This window comes from Nerophis lumbriciformis, linkage group LG25 (assembly GCF_033978685.3).
Source record: "Nerophis lumbriciformis linkage group LG25, RoL_Nlum_v2.1, whole genome shotgun sequence".
NCBI classification, from domain to species: Eukaryota; Metazoa; Chordata; class Actinopteri; order Syngnathiformes; family Syngnathidae; genus Nerophis; species Nerophis lumbriciformis.
Genome location: NC_084572.2, coordinates 22,391,351 through 22,411,553, shown reverse-complemented (window position 1 = coordinate 22,411,553; position 20,203 = coordinate 22,391,351). Strand labels below are relative to the sequence as shown.

At 39.5% G+C, this 20,203-nt stretch overlaps 1 protein-coding gene across 2 annotated transcripts in view; it reads left to right on the top strand.

The window, feature by feature from the left end:
• The first annotated feature begins 2,809 nt into the window (after positions 1-2,809).
• LOC133621678 (uncharacterized) overlaps positions 2,810-20,203 on the top strand; it is a 185,448-nt gene continuing 168,054 nt past the window's right edge. For both annotated transcript variants that reach the window (XR_009817688.1, XM_061983933.2), the window contains exon 1: positions 2,810-2,929. The gene's annotated coding sequence lies outside the window, so the exon portion shown is untranslated. The remainder of the gene's footprint in view (positions 2,930-20,203) is intronic.

Sequence of the window (20,203 nt, the reverse complement as noted above, 5' to 3'; positions counted from 1 at the left end):
TGGTCTCCATGGCGACAAATAAAGTAAGTTTCTTACAAGTATCATCCCTGCAGGACGAGGAATAGCTAAACATGCTTCACTACACACCGTAGCTCACCGGCATCAAAAAGGAAACAGACGCCATTGGTGGATCTACACCTAACATCCACTGTAATGATACCAAGTACAGGAGCGTATCTCGTAGATACTAGTATGATTACGTCAATATTTTTTTCTTCTTTTGTTTAAAAAAAAATTATATTATGTTTATAAACTCAGGAAATATGTCCCTGGACATATGAGAGCTTTGAATATGACCAATGTATGATCCTGTAATGACTTGGTATCGAATTGATACCCAAATTTGTGGTATCATCCAAAACTAATGTAAAGTATCAAACAAGAGAAGAATAAGTCATTATTACATTTTAACAGAAGTGTAGATAGAACATGTTAAAAGAGAAAGTGAGCAGATATTAACAGTAAATGAACAAGTAGATTAATAATATATTTTCTCCTACTTGTGACCTGGATACCCAAGTATGTGAAACTTAGCGAGGCAATTTTAAAAGGAAAATTGTGCAGAGGATATTTCTTAGCAGCAGAATTTATAGTAAATACTTCACTTTTACCCAAGTTCAATTTGTACCAATATTTTGGTTCCGGTACAGGTACCAAAATTATGTTGATACTTTTCGGTACTTCGGGACCACAAAAAATTAGCATTATTGGCTTTATTTTAACCAAAAATCTTAGGGTACATTAAACATATGTTTATTATTGCAAGTTTGTCCTTAAATAAAATAGTGAACATACAAGACAACTTGTCTTTTATTAGTAAGAAAACAAACAAAGGCTCCTAATTTAGCTGCTGACATATGCAGTAACATATTGTGTCATTTTCCATTCTATTATTTTGTCAACATTATTAAGGACAAGTGGTAGAAAATGAATTATTAATCTACTTGTTCATTTACTGTTAATATCTGCTTACTTTCTCTTTTAACATGCTCTATCTACACTTCTGTTAAAATGTAATAATCACTTAGTCTTCTGTTGTTTGATACTTTACACTAGTTTTGGATGATACCACAAATTTGGGTATCAATCCGATACCAAGTCGTTACAGGATCATACATTGGTCATATTCAAAGTCCTCATGTGTCCAGAGACATATTTCCCGAGTTTATAAACATAAAATAAATTTTAAAAAAATGAAAGAAGATGTTGTGATGCCAAAAAATATAGACGTAATCATAGTATCGACTAGATACGCTCTTGTACTTGGTATCATTACAGTGGATGTTAGGTGTCGATCCATCAATGGCGTTTGTTTAAATTTTGACGCCGGTGAGCTGCGGTGTGTAGTGAAGCATGTTTAGCTATTCCTCGTCCTGCAGGGATGATACTTGTAAAAAACTCACTTTATTTGTCGCCATGGAGACCAGGATTAGTGATTTAGAAGTAGCTAAAATACTGCCGACTGGGGCTTGACTTTAGCTGTTAGTTAACTAGCCATGTCTTAAAACACCTCTTCCTGAGGGCGTTTCAGTGTTATAACTTCACCTTAACGTTAGTTTTTAATTGAGATGTCGGCCGATATTATCGGCCAATAAATGAGTTAAAATGTAATATCGGAAATTATCGGTATCGTTTTTTTTATTATCGGTATCCGTTTTTATTTTTATTTTTTATTTTTTTATTAAATCAACATAAAAAACACAAGATACACTTACAATTAGTGCACCAACCCAAAACACCTCCCTGCCCCATTCTCTCACTCATTTACACTCATTCACACAAAAGGGTTGTTTCTTTCTGTTATTAATATTCTGGTTCCTACATTATATATCAATATATATCAATACAGTCTGCAAGGGATACAGTCCGTAAGCACACATGATTGTGCGTGCTGCTGGTCCACTAATAGTACTAACCTTTAACAGTTTATTTGACTAATTTTCATGAATTACTAGTTTCTATGTAACTGTTTTTATATTGTTTTACTTTCTTTTTTATTCAAGAAAATGTTTTTAATGTATTTATCTTATTTTATTTTATAATTTTTTCTTAAAAGTACCTTATCTTCACCATACCTGGTTGTCCAAATTAGGCATAATAATGTGTTAATTCCACGACTGTATATATCGGTTGATATCAGTATCGGTTGATATCGGTATCGGTAATTAAAGAGTTGGACAATATCGGATATCGGGAAAAAGCCATTATCGGACATCCCTAGTTTTTAAGCCAAAATGCGTCCGTTCTCCCTTTTCTGTCTACATACTGTGTCTGCTTGTAAGTACTCTGTGATTGTGCACTGCCGAACATGCTCCTCTGCTTGTAAAACCAGCAATGTCATGACGTGACGAGGGCGCGGGCGCGGGAGCGGGGGGGACCGGTACGTTTCAGAGGCGATATAGTACCAAAAATGATTCATTAGTATCGCGGTACTATACTAATACCGGTATACCGTACAACCCTAGTAGCCAGACACATTGACACTTTTGACAAGCCTAGTGCAAAGTAATTTGTTATAAGTTATGTACTGTAGTTCTTTCATTCCAATATGGAGGGTTTTGCTCCCACTATACAACCATCCCAGAGCATCACTTCCCATGCACAGTGCTCTGCGTTAGAACACTGAGGATAATAACATCCATTAGAAGGGAGGAAGGAAGGAAGGAAAGAAGACGGAAGGGAGAGTACCCACCAACTTGTCCGCAGCATATTTTGCAGTACTTTTTTTTTTTTTTTATATACACAGGAAACAAAGCTATCCTAAGAGACAATAGCTTTCTTATAAGGAAGTTGACTCAGCAGCACACTTCGTCCATGCTATGTCGGAAAAGAAAGTGTCGGAGCTTTACCGGTGAGCAGATATTTTGCAAGCTGCCACTCACACACACACCATCAGACCCCACCAGACACCAGGAAGACAAGGACAGAGGTAAGTGTCACATGGACTTTCTATAAACTGCAAAGCACGTTTCACAGCACTGTTGACTTTAGAAGCATGTTTTTTAGAGTCACCTGAAAACGTTTGGTATAATATGGTAAGGTACGGTGTGATATACTGTACTATGGTATAGGGCTGCAACGAGTAATTTGATTAAATCAAATAATTCAATTAGAAAAAGGCTTTGATTTATATTCTGTTGCTTCGATTCATCGTTCAAAGGGTTTAACAAATAAAAATTGATCAAATCCGAACCTCGGGGAGTGCCCGGAACATAAAGTATGTATTTGCGGTGGTTTGTGTGATCTGTGTAGCTACCAGCTTTATCATGATTTATTCATTTCAGGTAATGCTCACTTGTTAAAAGTACAATTTTAATGTTGATGGTGTGCATTCATTAGAAAAAAATAATGAATGGCAAGCAGAAAAATCTTTATTTCAACTACCGTATTTTTCGGACTATAAGTCGCAGTTTTTTTCATAGTTTGGCCGGGCTCCAGTGCGATTTATATATGTTTTTTTCCTTCTTTATTATGCATTTTCGCCAGGTGCGACTTATACTCCGGTGCGACTTATACTCCGAAAAATACCGTATTTTACCTACAATACACACTGAGGCTTAAAAATGGGTTTTATCCGATTGCACGATTAATCGAACAAAGTCATTGATATATTACTCAATTACTAAGATGATTGGTAGCTGCAGTCCTAATATTGTATGGTATGGTATGGGTGATATGGTTTATTATGGTGCAGCTGAGATAGGCTCCAGCACCCCCCGTGACCCTGAAAGGGACAAGCGGTAGAAAATGGATGGATGGATGGTGTGGTGTGGTATGGTATGGTATGGTATAGTATGGAATGGTATGGTATGCTACGGTGCGGGCAAACTCTTCTGGTCAAGACTTAGCTGTTTACCTATACCTAAAAAGAAACACTCGGTTTCTTTCATTCTGATATAAATAGCCCAAAATGTTTTCATTTAACTTTCAGAAAATGGGATAAGGAACAAGTGATTACATTTTGGGGCTGATCTGAATTAGGGATATCCGATAATATCAGGCTGCCGATATTATCGGTTTCATAATTATCGGTATCGGTTTCTAAAAGTAAAATGCATGACATTTTAAAACGCCGCTGTGTACACGGACGTAGGGAGAAGTACAGATAAACAGTGCCAATAAACCTTAAAGGCATTTCCTTTGTGTGCGTGCTGTCCGAGTCACATAATATATGCGGCTTATGACACACTCACAAGTGAATGCAAACATACTTGGTCAATAACCATACAGGTCACACTGAGGGTGGCCGTATAAACAACTTTAACACTGTTACAAATATGCGCCACACTGTGAACCCACACCAAACAAGAATGACAAACACATTTCGGGAGAACATCCGCACCGTAACACAACAGAACAAATACCCAGAATCCCTTGCAGTACTAACTCTTCTGGGACGCTACAATATAACCCCCCCCCCCCCCCCCCCCGGCTAACCCCTACCCCCACCCACCTCAACCTCCTCATAGTCTCTCATGTCCCAAATTCCAAGCTGCTGTTTGGATAGATAGATAGATAGATAGATAGATAGATAGATAGATAGATAGATAGATAGATAGATAGATAGTACTTTATTGATTCCTTCAGGAGAGTTCCCTCAGGAAAATTAAAATTCCAGCAGCAGTGTACAGAATTGAGATCGAATGTAAAAAGTAAATAATGGGGGTATAAATGAAAACAGAATAGAAAAATATTACAATAAGAATAAAAATAAAAAGCAACAATGAGGATAAAAACATAACAGTAAAATAAGAATATAACAAGAGAAACTAGGCAGTAGTGACCATGTTATGAAAAAGTATTGCACTTTTATTGTTTTGAGGCATGTTAAAAAAATTATGCACCTTGTGACTTCAATAATAAATATGGCAGTGCCATGTTGGCATTTGTTTCCATAACTTGGGTTGATTTATTTTGGAAAACCTTGTTACATTGTTTAATGCATCCAGCGGGGCATCACAACAAAATTAGGCATAATAATGTGTTAATTTTACGACTGTATATATCGGTATCGGTTGATATCGGTATCGGTAATTAAGAGTTGGACAATATCGGAATATCGGATATCGGTAAAAAAGCCATTATCGGACATCTCTAATTTGAATAGTTCTACTACGTTACCTTACGTTTACATTACAAGCGTCAACATTGTGTGCGTGTGTGGGTGTGTGTGCGTGTGTGTTCTTGTATTTCTACCCTTCTTGAGACATCAACAAGGAAAAGTACCTTCTATATGAGGACCGGTGAACAAGTTAGGACATAAATCATGGTCCCAATACGTGAAACCATTGCATCTAATAGAGAATGTCTATTGCACTCCTGGTGGTGAAATCTATCAAAATTAGGGTGGCCCCAAAAAGGAGGGATTTTTTCAAATTGACTGTGTGTCGGTTTTAAAAGTGCGCCCCCTCTGGTCAACATGTGAAATAACAAGTGTGTGTAAAAATTTGAAGTGCTCCCCCTCTGGCCAACATTTGTAATAACGAGTGTGTAAAGAATTGAAATGCATCTCTTTTGGCCCCAAAAAAATATTTATTTAAAAAAATATATATATAAATGTATATAGAAGCATACTGTAGTAACAAAGTAAATAATGAAAATTAAAAACCAATTACAAACAAAAAAACCAAACAAAAAAGTTAACTAAAAGCTTACCTTTTTTATATTAGTATACTATGTATATATTATTAATGTTGTAAATATAAATCTTTATATATCTAGAAAGGGTGGTCCGAAAGAGGTAAGCATTTTCGGAGGTCTCAAGAAGGTAACCAATACAAGAATGTGTGTGTGTGTGTGTGTGTGTGTGTGTGTGTGTTCTGGCAATCCTTACTTAATGGGGACATCGCCCTGCTTGCAAAGTCACCTTTAGGGAACCTCTGACGTTATGGGGACAAAAAAAAAACAGGTCCCCTAAAGGGAAACCTTTTTAAATGATAGTCAGATCCATTCTGAAGATATCTAAGTGATTTTTAAGCTTTGGCCCATAAAACATGTTTACTGGTTAGTTTGAGTGTGAGACATTTGCACAGCAGCCCCCTCATCGGGCTCTATTAATAGTACTGTGATTCTGTATGGTATCCATCCTTAGATAAAACTAATATATTTTTCCAAAAAGAAAATCTGGTTTAGTGTTCTTTAGGATGACATTTTCATACAGCATGATTATAAAACATTATTACCTTAAAGTATGATTCACATTCAGAATTTTCCATCCTTCTATATATGGTAGTTGGAGTTGCAGACGACTTCATTACTGCTAAATAGCAGTTTTCATTAATGTCACAGAAGATGCAGGATTTGCTTTAACATTTAAGTGGTGAAACTTCCTATAAGAGGACGGCTGAAGTGCTGTATTCTGAGGATCATGTCATATTTAATTTGAACTTTTTTTTTTTTTTTTTAAATGGTCCTCAGTAGTCACGTACAAATGTGTGTGAATTATGCAAAATTATTTAAATGTGGTCCCCATGAACGATATTAACTCTTTTTCCGCAGGGTCTCCAGTAAGAATGATCAGCACATTACTTCATCAATCCAGAGATTTAAAGACGTGTATGAGCTAACTGGGCAGTGGCCATTCTACCCAAAAAATTTTATGCTTCCACAATCTGTAGAAAGGGTGGTCCCCACAAGTGATGATCAATAACTTGGTCCCCATTCCAAATGATAACCAGTATGTGTATGTGTGTGTGTGTGTGTGTGTGTGTGCTAGCGTCCCCGCCTCCACCCACAGAGACAAAGACAGTAGATGACTGACAAAAGCCTTCATTTTGTTTCTTTCACTCCACTACAGATAGCTCAAAAATTTATAGGCAGATTTTTAACTAGCTTTCAGTAAATGTCAGAAATGGGAGATGGAACAAGTGATTATATTTTGGGGCTGATCCGGATCAGTACTTTGTTTCACTATTGGGAGATAGGGCCTGGCGGAGGTCTACGTTCTCCGGGTGCTTTTCTACTTATACCTTTATTAATGGGATGGCTGATAATTTCAGCCAAATGTTCGTAGTCTTTTTTATTATGCATTTTGGGGTTAGAAGAATATTTGGATGTAGGCTGTGGCTGTTTTGATGTCATATTTATTCCACAAGATGTTCGAAACCGTCTATCAGCGTGCTTTTGTTATAAAATGTAAGCAACAAATGTCAAGGTCCAAACGGTTTTCAGTGCCGCCTCCTACGCGTACAACAAATGCAAAGGAAATGTGCTGCTTTTGCTCCTTCCTTAAGGAATAGTGAAAAGGATTAGTAACCCATCACCCGGTGTTTTGTTTCCCTCTGTACTTCATTTCTCTTTGTCTGCGATAACACGCTCTGCTCTCCGACACAGGCGGCGACAGCAGTGCTGACAGTGTTGCTGCTGGTTTAGGTGATTGAAAACGACTGGCTTTTAGTCTCCTCAAAGAAGCCAGCACCTGAAGGGACACTTTGAGGAGACATGTGATGTTCCTGACAACTGCTGCTGTCAGCTGTTTCACATCCTACAGTAGAATTAAACAGAGAGCATAGACAGGTGGTTTCGCCCAACCTTGATCCCCAGTCCCCATGTCCAGGTACCAGTTGCTCATGGTACCACGTCATCGGTTATCAGCAGGTGCAGGTTTTTTTGTGGCCCTCAGTCTTTATTATTACTCGTATAACACGCAAGGGCTGGGCTATTCAATTGGCAGCCCGGGGGCCCAGGAATGACCTCATACCGGCCCCCGAGTTCAGTTCAAAACTTGGAAGTCCCCCTGTTGCATGGAGAAACTTGGATCATAGTAAAAACATTGGCAGATCCTTATATTGACGCCTTAACCTTGCTGGCAAACATTCGACCTGCTCAGTGGCCTTGTGGTTAGATCAGGGGTGTCAAACTCAAATACAGAGTGGGCCAAAATTTAAAACTGAACAAAGCCGCGGGCCAAGGTTGAACAAATGAACCTTTTAATAGACCCAAACAAGTTTTGCATTGAATATTGAACAAGCAAGGCTTATATAACTTTATAGTGACATGCAAAATCGAGTTTCAAATAATAATAATAATAATTAAAAAATATCAATGGCATATCAAATACAATTTAAATAAAAATGTAATGCCTCTTTTCTATTTGCAGCCTTCTGAGGTAAATATCAACATTAACTTTTTCCACAGGCTAATAAATTTGAAAATAAAATAACAATGAATATACCAACCATTCAGGACTTTAAACTGCTCAGTTTGCAACACAATGATCTAATCTGATGTGCCCAAGCCAGATACCTGCCATCTTTTCTTGGATGCTAGTTCATTAATGTCAGGGCTCAGGCTTTGAGCTGAGGCAACCTTCATTATCGAACAAAGGTGTTCATCAGCCATTATATCTCGTAGTACACCCGGACCACAGTCTTGGGAGCGTGCCTTAAAGGCACTACCTTTAATGTCCTCTACGAGCTGTTGTCACGTCCGCTTTTCATCCATTCTAACAACGTGCAGTCACAAAATATGTGAGGCTCCTGCACGTACACACGTGAATGCAACGCATACTTGATCCACAGCGATACAGGTTACACTGAGGGTGACCGTATAAACAACTTTAACTCTGTTAGAAATATACGCCACACTGTGAATCCACACCAAACAAGACGCCACACACACCTTGTAGCGTCCCTGAAGAGTTAGTGTTGCAAAGGGTTCTGGGTATTAGTTCTGTTGTGTTTATGGTGTGTTATGGTGCGGATGTTCTCCCGAAATGTGTTTGTCATTTTTGTTTGGTGTGCGTTCACAGTGTGGTGTATATTTCTAACAGTGTTAAAGTTGTTTATTCGGGCACCCTCAGTGTAACCTGTATCGCTGTAGATCAAGTATGCGTTGCATTCACTTGAGCTTGCAAAAACCGCATTTATTATGTGACTGGGCCAGCACTCGGATGAAAAAAGCGGATGTTACCATTTTGGGAGGGAATTGGGGGTTAAATCACCAAAATGGTTCCCGGGCGCGGCCAATGCTGCTGCCCACTGCTCCCCTCACCTCCCAGGGGGTGATGGGTCAAATGGTAAATGGGTTTTACTTGTATAGTGCTTTTCTACCTTCAAGGTACTCAAAGCGCTTTGACACTATTTCCACATTCACACACTGATGGCGGTGCCACGACCACGACCCATCAGGAGCAAGGGTGAAGAGTCTTGCTCAAGGACACAACGCGCGTGACTAGGTTGGTAGAAGCTGGGGATTGAACCAGGAACCCACAGGTTGCTGGCACGGCCACTCTCCCAACCGCGCCACGCAGTCCCCAAATGCAGAGAATAATTTCGCCACACCTAGTGTGTGTGTGACAATCATTGGTACTTTAACTTTTTTAACTTTAGAACACTGCGGTCATAATTTTGGATTTTCTTACACTTACTGAGGCGTTCCCCAAGGCACCCCTTTAAGTCCTCTCCTTTTTGGCAGTTACCATTTTTCCATATTGGGATTCATGCAACTAAGGTGTTGCTGTAGCTTGTTTACTTCAGATGCAGTTGGTAGTTATTTGTTGAACTTATTTAGTTGTACTAGTGGTGTTCCTCAAGGTTCTATTTTAGGTTCTTTCTTTTTCATCATTTGCGCTATTCAACTGGTGGCCCAGTTCAGTTCAAAAAACTTGTGAGGGACTCACTTTTTTGCAGTGGATATTTAAAAACACTAAAATGCCGTCATAGGACGCTGGTTGTCCAGTATATACAAAGAGAAGTCTCCTGGAAAATGTGGCCCCCAAAACAATTTTTTCCAATATCCGTGCACTAGGGGCTACTCAGTGGCCTTGTGGTTAGAGTGTCCGCCCTGAGATCGGTAGGTTGTGAGTTCAAACCCCGGCCTAGTCATACCAAAGACTATAAAAATGGGACCCATTACTTCCCTGCTTGGCACTCAGCATCAAGGGTTGGAATTGGGGGTTAAAGCACCAAAAAGTATTCCCGGGCGCGGCCACCGCTGCTGCTCACTGCTCCCCTCACCTCCCAGGGGGTGGAACAAGGGGATGGGTCTATCAGTGGTACTTAAAAGGCTGCAGCCTCGTGAGTATTCTAACAGTCGTCCCTCGGTACATTGCGATTTAAACTTTGTGGTTTGTAAAGTTGATGTGCTTGCTATTTCATGTCTAGAGAGCTTTGTTAATAATAAAAAAAACGTATTTATAAAGTCCCAAACAGTTTTTTTATGTTCTAGTTATGAAAATAGAAAATGTATAATACACTTAAATTAATTTACAACGGTCAGGCTAGGCATCAATTTACAGCGATAAAGAAGGTTTTACTATATTACTCTTAATGATCAGAAATAGTTTAGTAGTTTGTATGAAAAGGTAAAAAAAATAGGTTAATAGGTGTAAGGGGGGAAGAAAAGTGATATCTCCTCATCGCATTGAAGCCAATTAAAAACTCCAATATCGCTTTGGCATTAGTTGAAAAAGTAAAACAAATATATACAATAAATGGGCAAAAACTATGAAAAGTCTAATGTTTTTAGACATTACATTTTTAGAACAAATATTTGGTTACAATATAAACTTAAATAGTAAGGTCATTGTAGAAATACAGTTTGTAAATCCGTTGGAAGTGATGCTAAATGAGCAATTATCTCTATGGGCTTTTGAGTTGACGCAATGCTGCTAAACCTAATTAAGTTAATTCAGTTCAATTAAGTTCACCGCTGATAAATTGAGCAGAAACAAAGTATAATTGTATCCACGAGGTCATATTCAGTTACTCAGTAATTGTCATGTCTGTGTGATCATGTTTTGTTTTAGTCATGTTCGGTTTTGTTTTTGGACTTTTTGTGCACTTTTGTTTGTTTTGTCACCATAGCAACCATTAGTTTTCACCTGTCACGCACGCACCTGTTTCACGTTTTGAGTCACACACCTGTTTTCACTAATTATGTCTGTAGTATTTAAGTTCATTGTTTTCAGTTTGTCTTTCTGGCATACTTGCCAACCTTGAGACCTCCGATTTCGGAAGGTGGGGGGAGGGGGGTGGGCGTGGGCGTAGTCGGGGTGGGACGGGGGCGTGGCTAAAAGGGGAGGGGTATATTTACAGCTAGAATTCACCAAGTCAAGTATTTCATATATATATATATATAAGAAATACTTGACGTTCAGTGAATTCTAGATATATATATATATATATATATATATATATATATATTTATTTATTTTATTATATATATATTTTATTATATATATATTTTATTATATATATATATATATATATATATATATATAAATACATACTTGAATTTCAGTGTTCATTTATTTACACATATACACACACATAACACTCATCTACTCATTGTTGAGTTAAGGGTTGAATTGTCCATCCTTGTTCTATTCTCTGTCACTATTTTTCAAACCATGCTGAACACCCTCTCTGATGCATTGATGTGTGGCACGCACAAAAGTGCTTTCATCAAATGCACTAGATGGCAGTATTGTCCTGTTTAAGAGTGTCACAACATTGCTGTTTACGGCAGACGAACTGATTTACGGTATACAAAAAAGTGACTGCTGTTGTTGTGTGTTGTTACCGCGCTGGGAGGACGTTAATGAAACTGCCTAACAATAAACCCACATAAGAAACCAAGAACTCGCCCTCCATCATTCTACAGTTATAACGTCATTGGGCAGGTACGCTTTTTTATATTGTGGAGGACCTGAGTCCGCCTGAATTTCGGGAGAAAATTTGTCCCGGGAGGTTTTCGGGAGAGGCGCTGAATTTCGGGAGTCTCCCGGAAAATCCGGGAGGGTTGGCAAGTATGCTTTCTGGCGACATCCGCATTTATGCTCTGCACACTATTTATCCTCAAGCCATGTTCACAGTCCTATGCCACAGTAAGTGTTTTGTACCGTGTTCTTAGTTAATTGCCTTTGTGCTATAGTCTTTTTGGTTTCATAGTTTGTACTTCCGCCTTGTGCGCGCCTTTCGTTTTTGTTTTTTTGATAATATTAAATAAATATCTACTCCCATTCCCGTCTCGCCTGAGCCAACTTTCCGTTGCCTTCCGGAAAAACAAAACCCAAGGACCAAGTCTTGACAGTAATTATTAATAATAATGTTTAAAAATTACTCAGTGATTATTAAATCCATCCATCCATCTTCTTCCGCTTATCCGAGGTCGGGTCGCGGGGGCAGCAGCCTAAGTAGGGAAGCCCAGACTTCCCTCTCCCCAACCACTTCATCCAGCTCCCGATCCCGAGGCGTTCCCAGGCCAGCAGGGAGACATAGTCTTCCCAACGTGTCCTGGGTCTTCCCCGTGGCCTCCTACCGGTCGGACGTGCCCGAAACACCTCCCTAGGTAGGCGTTGGGGTGGCATCCTGACCAGATGCCCGAACCACCTCATCTGGCTCCTCTCGATGTGGAGGAGCAGCGGCTTTACTTTGAGCTCCCCCTGAATGACAGAGCTTCTCACCCTATCTCTAAGGGAGAGCCCCGCCACCCGGCGAAGGAAACTAATTTCGGCCGCTTGTACACGTGATCTTGTCCTTTCGGTCATAACCCAAAGCTCATGACCATAGGTGAGGATGGGAACGTAGATCGACCGGTAAATCGAGAGCTTTGCCTTCCGGCTCAGCTCCTTCTTCACCACAACAGATCGATACAGCGTCCGCATTACTGAAGACCCCGCACCGATCCGCCTGTCGATCTCACGATCCACTCTTACCTCACTCGTGAACAAGAGGAGTTCAAGTACCTCGGAGTCTTGCTCACGAGTGAGGGAAGAGTGGATCGTGAGGTCGACAGGCGGATCGGTGCGGCGTCTTCAGTAATGCGGACGCTGTACGTATGGTAGCATAATTTGATGCAGTAGCGCAAATCAATAGACAATGCTATCAAATCGCTTTTTCAACGGGCAACTCATTTGGACAAAACACCTGCCCCGAGTAGGCGAATGAGGTGTCTTAGGTAGAAAAGCGCTTCACTAAGCTCCTCTTCTCCCGTGATGCTTGAAATTTGTGTTGATTAAAAAAAAAAAAAAAAAAGAATGTTAGGCTTTTTGCGAGATGCGAGACTCGCTTCCTTCGAGCAGGGATTCCGAAAAAGGGGTCGTGCATATTTTCTTTCCTCAATGAATCTTGGAGAACAATGGGCTGGATGGATGTGTTGCAAGGCAGCGTTTATTCGTGTTGTTTTCCAGCAGGTCAGTTTTACGCCCCACACCACCACATTCCTCACCAACCTTGCCCCAGTTGGGAGCCCCTCCCTTCCCTGACAAGGACACGGCTCTAAATCTGCTGATTTTGTTGTTCCATAAAAAAATACATTGTGTTCTTCAGGCACAGCAGTGTTATTTGATGATTTATATCAGGTTTTATCTAAAAAGCAATGCCCTTGAATTCGAAGACTACCAGCTTCATCAATACATTTATTATAGTGCTATGATAGACGGAAGCACTTGATGAAACACAAATTTCCACCAAGGTCAAGCAATAATGCCTGATAGCTTCCTAAGGGCTTTGACAAGTGTAAGAGTTTTTAGAATAGAAGAATGAACCAGGTAAGTATGTTTCGTTGTTTGTAATTGCTCCGCTTGTCATGTTCCGCATGGCAGTTTGAACTTTTGGTGTGGTTTATCTTTGTTTCCTAAATTACTTCTGATTCTGTGCTTTTATTTTGTTATGTTTGTTTCCTGTTTGGACTGATAGTCACATACACACTAGGTGCGGTGAAATTACCCTCTGCATTTGACCCATTCCCTTGTTCCACCCCTTGGGAGGTGAGGGGAGCAGTGAGCAGCAGTGGTGGCCGCTTTCTGGAATCATTTTGGTGATTTAACCCCCAATTCCAACCCTTGATGCTGGCGTTTTACCTTAAATTAAGTGGCGGGCCACAATAAAATAACTGTGGCAGCGCCAGATTTAGCCCCCCGGCCTTGAGTTTGACACCTGTGTCGAACAGTTTAAGAACATTTCCCGACGAATTATTGCAAGTAATTTAGGAATTTCACCATCTACGTTCCGTAATATCACCAAAAGGTTCAGAGAATCTGGAGAAATCAGTGCACGTAAGCGGCAAAGCCCGTGACCTTCGATCCCTCAGGCGGTACTGCATCAAAAACCGACATCAGTGTGTAATGGATATTACCACATGGGCTCAGGAACACTTTAGAAAACCACTGTCAGTAACTACAGTTTGTCGCAACATCTGTAAGTGCAAGTTAAAACTCTACTATGTAGAGCAGGGGTCCCCAAACTACGGTCCGCGGGCCGGATCCAGCCCCCCAGCATCCAAAATCCGGCCCACAGGACATCCCAAGTAAAAAAAAAAGTTTTTTTATTTTTTTATTATTATTTTTTTTTAAATCTTTCCTTTCTAATCCATTTTCTACCGCTTGTTACTCTTGGTGTCTCCTAGCCGCTCAGGCAAATCATATTGTCTAAAAATGCATTTTCCCATCGATAACGTGACAATGTCAAATGTTGATGAACATCAATGTTAATTGATGTTAAATGACAAAACGGATTATAAAGACAATGCATATATATATATATATATATATATATATACAGCCTGGCCCCCAGCCAAATTTTTTTAACCCAATGCGGCCCCCGAGTCAAAAAGTTTGGGGACCCCTGATGTAGAGCGAAAGCCATTTATCAACAACACCCAGAAACTATTAGCACATTAGCATGTCAACAAACCAAAGGGGTCATATTGTGATTTTTTTTTTTCTCCATTCAAAACACTTCCTTGTGTTCTATGTAACAGTCTCGTGGTTCTCAGGTCAACATTTTGCATAGATTATGTTTTACAGACCTTCTTCCAGCCACTTTCTGACCGTCTCTTCAGATTGTGCCGTTTTGTGGGCGGTCAAAGCCCCTCCGTCAGGCCAAGCCCCCTTTCGCCACCAGTCAGCCATGTTGTAGTTTTTGGCGCTTCCATATGGAGTCTACTAACAGATGTATGTTAGAACTATACACTACTTTTTATTAGAAATGGAGACAAGCAAGGATTTTACGATGCATGTGCATGTACGAGCCAGTCCGCCCCACAACAAAAGTATAGAGAAAAATACGGAACTTATTGATTGCAACTGAATAAAAATGGTGGACTCGTGCAAAGCTCTTTAGGTAAACCTCTACCAAGTAACTAAGGCAAAATACATCTCTAAAGCCTCAAATTCCAAACGGCTCGTTTGAAAAGAGGCAAACATGTTTTATTAATATCTCTGCCAGGCCTCCATGGTTTGTATTCAAATTTACTAGAGTTTTGGGGATGCAAAATACACAAAAACAGGTATCAATAGGTAAGAAAATGTATTTTTGCATAACAGGACCCCTTTAAGTATTTTAGCTCTTTTAGCTAATTTTACAGAGTTTTATAATTTGGTCCTTGACATAAACTAACTGTTAGCATGCTAACCTTAGCACACTAGCTTTTTTTTTTTTTTTTAGCTCATTTTGCTGATATGCACATTAGAGTCATATATGTTTTTTAAATTGACGCTATCTGTTAGCCTTTCAGTCGGTTTGGTCTTTTCAGTATTCACATGCAATGTCTTCTGAAATTCAATATTCTAGGTCAGGGGTGTCAAACTCGTTTTAGATCGGGGGCCACATGGAGAAAAATATACTCCAGAGTGGGCCGGACTGGTAAAATCACGGCACGGTAACTTAAAAATAAAGACAACTTCACGTTGTTTTCTTTGTTTAAAAATAGAACAAGCACATTCTGAAAATGTACAAATCATAATGTTTTTGCGGTTAATAGTATTTCACCTTTATTCGTCGTTATTTATACTTTCTAAATAAATTATGTGATAATGTTTGTCAGACATTGGTGTTAATTTTCAATCTATCAAGATAAAAAAAATATTAAAATCAATTTACAGGATGTTATTTAAGTAGTTTGCTCATTTTCCTCGACTGATGTACTAACATCATGTGGTATATATATTTTTTTACATCTGTAGCATAATCTACAAAGATACAAAGAATTGCTATTGCGACATCTAGTGGACACATTTAGAACAGCAGTTCCTTTCATTCAAAAATTCCGGCTCATCTTTACACTTAGCAAACTTATCCCGCGGGCCAGATAAAACCTGTTCGGGCCTTACGTTTGACCCCCCCTGTTCTAGGTAGTGAGTAATAATTATTTTTGTATTAATGAAGTATTTAAATTAAACTAAATGAATTAAATTGCATGTTTCAATGTTAAGGTTAAAAAGGCTTCTTTTTTTTTTTTTAGTGTTACCAAATATGTATGTTTTCCTTTTTTAAGTACCGTTTTTTGCACTGTTAAAGAGTACTAATTAGGCACCAGTAACTTAAATTATGTAATCAAAACTCAAGTTTACTGCAAAGTCTCCTTTTGTTTACGGATGCATGGTATATAAAAACAAAATAATAAATAAATCTGTTTTAAAAGAGATTTAAGGGCTTCTGTCATCAAACAGCTTTCTGTGTTAAGCCACTAGGAAATGTTCCAGAACATGCACAGTGTTTTTCCAGGATTCATTTACAAATCAAAGCGTGTACATGCGGGAACTATTAGAGAAACAACACTCTGCCGATGTACACAAACACCACTCAATAGAAGGAACAGGAAATGTGCTTCCTTCCCTTTGTACTGAAAGTTTATTGCTGCAACTGTCCAGGACAGCAGAGCCTATTAGATGACCTAAATAGGTACAATAGGTTGGCCCAACCACACCATGCATAACCTGCAGCAGGTTTACTTAACTGGCGGCCCGCGGGCCACATTCGGCCCGCCAAAGCTTTTAATTGGGCCGGCCAAACATCACCCAAATAGGCTAGATGAAACCATTAAAAATAGTGTTGCTCATGCATGCAGTACTCCCGCCGCCCTGTAGGGGGCAACAGAGAAGCATATGTGTCACATTGAAGCAGCAGTGGGTTGAGTAGAAGAAGATTGCACTAACGCTATAGTAGGGTTGTACGGTATATCGGTATTAGTATAGCACCGTGATACTCATGAATCATATTCGGTACTATACCGCCTCTGAAAAGTACCGGTCCGACACAATATGTTACTGCAGATGTCAGCAGCTAAATTAGGAGCCTTTGTTTGTTTACTTACTAATAAAAGACAAGTTGTCTTGTATGTTCACTATTTTATTTAAGGACAAACTTGCAATAAGAAACATATGTTTAATGTACCCTAAGATTTTTTGTTAAAATAAAGCCAATAATGCAATTTTTTTTTGGGCCCCTTTATTTAGAAAAGTACCGAAAAGGCCTAGTGGTGGTTAGAGTGTCCGCCCTGAGATCGGTAGGTCGTGAGTTCAAACCCCGGCCGAGTCATACCAAAGACTTTAAAAAAAAATGGGACCCATTACCTCCCTGCTTGGCACTCAGCATCAAGGGTTGGAATTGGGGGTTAAATCACCAAAAATGATTCCCGGGTGCGGCCACCGCTGCTGCTCACTGCTCCCCTCACCTCCCAGGGGGTGATCAAGGGTGATGGGTCAAATGCAGAGAATAATTTCGCCACACCTAGTGTGTGTGTGACAATCTAACTTTTTAAAAAAGTATCAAAATAATTTTGGCACCGGTACCAAAATATTGGTATCGGATGTGTTGAAATTGCTGACTTTGTGATGTATTTTGTATTCGTGGTCGTGTTGTTGTTTTTTGGCTATTTAACTTTGGCGATCAAAGCTAGTTTAATACATGCAGCGCTGAATTTGACCAGTAGAGGGCGATAAAGCTACACCTGAGCTTCAATTGTGTTGAGCCGCATGTGTGCAATGTTTGCTGTAGAAGTTACATTTCGATGCACGAAAACATTTGTAGTTTATCGTGTAATATATAAAAACTAAACCTTCCGTTTTATTTCTGTACAATACACAATGGACGTTAAACTTTTGCAATCTTTATATTTTCAGCCTTACAAACCTAAGTAAAGGAAGACATGGCTTGTGCAGCCCTTCGAGACACTTGTGATTTAGGGCTATATAAGTAATCTTTGATTGATTGATTGAAAATAATTCAAAAGAAGGAACACCAGTCCTCAACAACACTTCTGGAGCTTCTGTTTCTTCATTCTGTTAACTGTTTAGCTGCTCACGCTGGAATTGAGTAGAAGAATATTGAATTTATTGATAGTGCAGCGTGAAAACCGAATGTGTTTACTTTGCAGTTAAGTAAACACAATCTCAAAAGAATATAACGTTTCTAAAGAAACACCTGACTTTCGATGTACGGCCCCTGGCCTCTTGAAACCGCGGCCCTCTTCGTTTTGCTGTTGAATAGCCCTGACCTACAGTGTATATCAAGCATATTACCCACCCCTGCACAACTAATGATTGATTGTAGCATCACTGAGTGTGGCAAATAGTCTGTATCAGAGGGTGCAAAGTCTGTTATTGTGCAGCAGCCATAACATGTGCACTTATATGGTTAGTTCCAGGTGATAACATTACTGTACATACAGTATGTGAAACGTTATTAATAAAAACAACAGAGTGAATGGCTGTAAATGGCGCTTGATGCCCTTACTGTAACTAACGCAATCACTTATTTTTATAAATCAATCAAATAAGTCTGTTTTTAAGTATCGGGCGATAAAAAGTCATACAGTTCTTGCTGGAAGTAAATTTCTGGATGGAACCACTTTTAATCTTACTATCATAAAACAGCTTTTAGGAGCTAGAATCTCATCTGGGAGCGGAGCCAAATCAAGGCGTATGCAGTATTTCAGCACTGACACGTCTCAGGGGCCAGAGAAAGTGTGTAAGCAAACAGTGGCATGGCTCAAAACTTCGACTCCGCAGGGGGCCACCAAATGTGGAACTGCGTTACATATATTGTCATCACTAGGAGCCATACAGGGGACAAAAGTGGTGTTTACACCATTTACTCTGTCCTCATAGGATGAGCTGATGCCTGGAATTAACTTCCCTTGGAGAGCGAGCGAGATTTATGGCAGCAAATAGTCTGATTATGCAGGGTAGAACGATCTGTTTTGCTAACGTGAACTCTGCAGCTTGACAATAACTCACACCAAGACATCAGGGTTGGGGAATCAAACGTATTTCCCCGTAAAGTTGTCTGGTATGAGTCTCCTATTCAGGCTCGGTTCGAGGTCATTTATCGCCCCAGGTAGTGGTGAGATTGTGCACCCCCCACCCCAACAAAGGTCCCATATAATGATATAAAGTGCATCCGGAAAGTAGCCACAGCGCTTCACTTTTCCCAAAAAAACAGCCTTATTCCAAAATGGAATAAATACATTTTTGTTCTCCAAATTCTACACACAATACCCCAAAATAACAATACGATAAAAATTTTTTGTGTAAAACTGAACTGGCTACAATTTAAACAGAAACAGAATGCTGGACGACAGCAAAAACTTACGGCGTCCACAAAGTACATCCGTACATGGCATGGCAATCAACAATGTCCACACAAAGAAGGATAGCAACAACGCAAATAGCCTTGATTGCGAACACAAAGCAGGTGCGCGGAATGGCGCTCAAAGGAAGGCATGAAACTGCTACAGGAAAACACCAAAATAACAGCACAAGACAAGAACTAAAGCACTACACAAAGGAAAACACCAACAAACTCGAAAGTTGGAGTTGGAATTATTTTTTACGTTTTCTGCTGGTGGTGTGCCTCTGTATTTTTTTTATGAAAAAATGTGCCTTGCCTCAAAAAAGGTTGAAAAACACAGATGTAGACCACAAGGAAGTGTTTTAAATGTGGAAAAAATATCATAATACGACCCCTTTAATGCGCCTTATGGTCCGAAAAATATGGTTCATTTGATGCTAACATCAATTTTGTTTGTCATCAAGTTTACCAGAATTACACAGATATTTAACAGTAATCATAATGTACTGCAACATTACAACAAATGATGACCCTTATATTTCACAGCTATTAACCATTATTTCACAGTAAAATTCCTTAAAAGTAATGCATTTATTAGCCTGCAATGTGCTGTGAACTTACAATGAAGGTTTGTACAGTGCACCAGTTGTTTATTTGGTGTTTAAGCGCTAGAGAAGTGATCCCCAATGCAGTTTGACAGCATAAATAGAAGATTTATGCAACAGCAGGCCACTATTTGAAGAAATCTGGTTATTTCCGCTTCACTTCAGGCCTCCAATAGTGTTTGGATGAATCGCTGTCATTTACCGCAAACTCTCACCACGATTAGACTGAGCTCCGTGTGAAGACGACTTCCTCGCCGAGGCCATCAAAGCAAACATCAAGCGACTTTTTACATTCGGATTTTT